General features: G+C 37.9%; 1 protein-coding gene across 1 annotated transcript in view; it reads left to right on the top strand.

Moving 5' to 3' along the window:
* Window positions 1-4,620, top strand: part of LOC106734949 (dedicator of cytokinesis protein 4) — a gene marked incomplete in the record, with an annotated part of 360,446 nt that overhangs the window by 343,128 nt on the left and 12,698 nt on the right.

The following is a 4,620-nucleotide window of genomic DNA, read 5'->3' on the forward strand; positions in this document are numbered from 1 at the left end:
GATATATGCTGTTAGATTTTCAGGGCCAGTAAGAACACCGATATCAATGATTTTTGAAGCCATAAAACTGGATGAGATTCTTAAGTGGTTAAGTCCAAAAATAGATTCCTAAGGCATTCACCACAATTAAAACTTGGAGAATGAGAAGGAGCCATTACATAAGATATGATAGAAAAGCCTGCTGGTTTGAAGGACAATCAAGGAAGAATATAATCCAGGAGACTAAATGAAGACAGTATTTCAAGAGAGCATTGATCCAATGTGTCAGGTGTCAGTGATAAATAAGACGAAGACAGAGATATTATCATTTGATTTGGCATCCTTGAAATCATTGAACCTGCCAAGTAGTTTACTATATTTGTGATGATGAAAGTGAGTATAGGAGTAAGAGGGAAGAGAGGAAGGGGAATCAATGAGTATAGATAAATCTTTTCAAAAGTTTTACTGTAAAGAATACAAAATCTATGTTCATGGATAGGAAGACTCAATATTTTCAAGATGTCAATTCTTTCCAACTTGATCTATAGATTCAATGCAATCCCAGTTAAAAAATACTGGTAAGTTAAATGATGGATTAAAAAAAATTGATACTAAAGTTTAGATGGAAAGGCAGAAGATCCAAAATAGCCAATAAAGTATTCAAGAAGGATAAAGTTGAAGGACCAATGTTACCCAACTTCAACACCTATGAGTAAGCAACATTTATCAATACAGTATGGTATTGTGAAAGAATAGATAATGCAACAGAATAGAGACCACATGAATACATTCACATAAATATAGTCAACTAACCTTTGAAAAAGGAGCACAAACAATACAGTGGAGAAAAGGCAACAGATCATACTGGAACAACAGGACATCTATAGGCAGAAAAAAAAAAAAGAATCTAGAAACAGACCTTACACCCTTCATTAAAATCAACTCAGAATTGCCAGCTGTGGTGGCATAATTCATAGCATGCTGGACTGCAGTGCTGGAAGCCTCAGAGCCAACTGTAGGTTCCGATGTCAAGTCAGCAAGAAAACACTATGCATGTGAACAGATGCCCAAGATCTTGAGGAACAGGAGGGCTGGGGTAAGGGGAGCATAGCATAATGATATCCTATCAAGGACCTTTTCTCTCTCCCTCGCTACTTTTGCTGTCTCTTTCTCTCTCTCGCACATGCTATCATTAAAAAAAAAACGTCTAAGTGGATTATAGATCTAAATGTATAAGGTAAAACTATACAACCCTTAGGAGAAAATCTAGATAACCTTGGGCTTAGCAATGACTTTTTAGATACAATGCCAAAAGCACAATCAATCAAAGAATTGATAAGTTAGACATCATTAAAATGAAAAATTTTCTACTCTGTTAAAGACATTGTCAAGAGAATGAGAAGACAACCCATAGATGGTAAGAAAATACATATAAAAGATATATCCAAAAAGATTGTTGTCCACACAATACAAAGAAAAACATACCAACACACACCTATTAGAATGGCCAAAATTCAGCACACTGACAACAGCAGATGATGGAGAAGATATGGAATAACAAGAAGAGTCACTCATTACTAGTGGGAATGCAAAATGGTACCACCACTTTGAAAGCAGTTTGGTCATTTCCTACAAATCTAAAATTACTCCATTTGTGTGATCTAACAATCATAGCCTTGATATTTACCCAGAGAAGTTGAAAGCTTACAGTTACACACAAAAATCTGCTCATGAATGTTTAAAAAGTTTTATAATAATTGCCAAAACCTGTAAACAAGATGTTTATCACCAGGTGAATGGATAATTAAACCATGATGTATCCAGAGAATGGTAGATTAGCACTGGAAAGATATGAGCTATATAGCCATGAAAAAACATGGAGGAACCTTCGGTACATATTATAAAGAGAAAGTTAATCTTTTTTTTTTTGAGAGATTTTCGCTATAGGGTGCGTGCGCTCGCCAGACAGACAGAGAGAGACATAGAGACAGAAAGTGAGAAATCACCCCCCAGGGAGGATGGTCATGCCGCAATCCCTTCTCCTCCATTCTCCTCCTGGGATCTTGGGCACGCACGCACACGGCCCGGCATGAGTTCTAAGCGAACCGTGGTCAACTACGTGGGAGTCCAGCGACATAGCCATTACGCTAACTGCTGGTTCCCGAGAAAGTTAATCTTAAAAGGCTATATACTTTATGATTCTAGCTACTTAATATGTAACATTCTAGAAAAGGCTAAAGTGTTAGAGGCTTTAGGAGAGAGAATGGATGAGACAATTGTCCAGAAAAGTGGGAGAGTGAGTTGATTAGGCAAGCATAAAGGGTTTGCCCAGCTAAGAACCCCTTTGTAGTTAGTGTATACTAATTAAACTGGACTTAGTCTAGTTTAGGTATAAATGACACAGCAAGTTAGGATTTAACCAGATTGGAGTGTTACAGTGAAAGTGTGGAAGAATATGGAGGACTAAAGGTATTTGTAAGGAAATGATAACAAAGATTGGCTCTGGAGATGGGAAAGGAGAGCAGAGGAAGAAGGGAAGGGTTGGTGCATTGGTGGTCCCAGAAGACAGAATTATCAAAGCTGGAGTACAAGAAATAATGGTAGAATCCCTAAGTTCAGGGTTTTTATTAGTTAAAAAAAGACCATACCATGCATACTGTATGTAAAAGTCTATTCAGTTTATTAATTGTGATCTAATATCTCTGGACAAATGCTAATGTACTTTATATTTTTGTTTATTTTTATTTTATTTATTGGGCTGTCTGTCAGGAAAATCATGACACATTTTTTGCACAGAATAATATGTCATAACTTTCCAGACAACCTAATATTTAAAGTTTATTTAACTTTTTATTGGATATATATATATAGAGAGAGGCCTGATGGGTCACACCACAGTATGATCCTTCCACCCCAGCCTCTGCTAGGATCACAGGTGTGCTGTCAGACCTGACATAATGGTCAGAATGGCATCCAAACCTGGGCCTCCCATGTGGCTTCAGTATTGTACAGTGGCACCCTACCATCTGTGCCACTGAAACTGGACCATATCTTATTTACTTTTATAACTGAAGGCAATTTAGGAAAAGTATTGCTTTGTTTCTTATTTTTGCCGATTTTACTTGTTATAGAATCTTTATTCTTTTTATATTTCTGAATCAATACATAAACCATACTGAAAAGACAGTCAGATAAACAGGACATTGTGTCTAACCAAATCTTTTCCTCTAAATTATAAGCCCCAGCACTATCATTAACGTGAACATCTTTTCCTAAAGATTTTTGCTATGACTTTTGCTTAACTTTAAAAAAAAAAAATCAGTATTTTTCCAATTTCTCTTTAGGGCTGAAATGAATGATTTAAAAAGAGTCATTTGCTATAAGTCCTTTGCATTTGCAGGAATTGTCCTCATGCTAGGGTCCAGGGCCAGCCCACCAGGATTACCGCACTGAGTATGAGTCTCCTCTTCTCTGTGAGTTAAACATCCAAAGCGATTGTAAGCAATTGAAGATCTTATTTGATCTTCAGGATTACCATATCTAACTCCTCCAGCTCAGTCTTTACTGCATCTCAATGCTCAACTTTCCTATTCAAGTGTAGCACTCAACTTCCACACTAGTGTGGGAGAGAATAACCATTCAGCCCACAATAGACTGCTGCCCAGGAGAACTCCTCCCAGCTCCTCTAAGTACGAGAGGGGAGTCAAGTTGAACAAATAGGTTTCTGTGCACGCTTTTTCCATTTTTGGGGAAAAGCTTGGTGGGAAGAACTGGAATGGTGCTTAAGAGACTCAGAGCAAGTTACCTAACATCTATGATCTCAATTTCCTTATCTATAAATAATTGCTAATGACACCTAGCATTTCTAGCCATTGTAGTTCTCCATTAGGCATCTGAAAACCTCATTGCCTCATTTCCGGCTTCCTGAGCATTGCTGCAGTAAGCCCTGGTGAAACTGTAGGTTGCACTTCAGCCTGCCCTGTAGTGTGCCTAACTTACTCCAAGGAAATAGCTTCTACAGGGGGCATCATGTACAGGTGGATATAGGGGTAGAAATTCTGTCAAGTACCAGGCAGAAATCCTCTTTCCGAGGGTTTTCTACAAAACGTGGGATTTCACAGCCATTCATTGACTCATTGATTTATTTAGCATATATTTAGTGAGAACCCGCTATAGTATGTTCTTGACGCTTTTTGAGGCAGTAAAGGAAAACAGATGGTCCTGCCCTCAGTGGTACTGAGGGGAGGGAGACAATACATGAGTAGAAGGCAACAGGCAGTTCACACATTTTCACAATTTCAGATAGCGAGTCCCATGAAGAAAATTAGGCAAGGAATGTAACTTGCAGATTAGGGGGCAGTAATATGGGCTCAGAGGGCGATTACCTTAGATAAATGTCCTATTATAAAATATACTCTGTATTGCGTAGGGGGAGTTGGGAGGGGGATCTGGGAGTTGATTTCTTAATTATTTTGCTTTTTTTTTTTTTTATAAAGCAAATATTACAGATCTTTCCCCCCCAACATAGAACTTTACATTCTTTTGTCTGTGAAAAGTTTCTTATTTTTGTCCCTTATTTTGTGGGAAGGGGCAAAATACAGTCTCAGAATCTATACGTCTTCTCCCTACTGTTGTATCTTC

This window comes from Tupaia chinensis, unplaced genomic scaffold (assembly GCF_000334495.1).
Source record: "Tupaia chinensis unplaced genomic scaffold, TupChi_1.0 Scaffold000262_1, whole genome shotgun sequence".
NCBI classification, from domain to species: domain Eukaryota; kingdom Metazoa; phylum Chordata; class Mammalia; order Scandentia; family Tupaiidae; genus Tupaia; species Tupaia belangeri.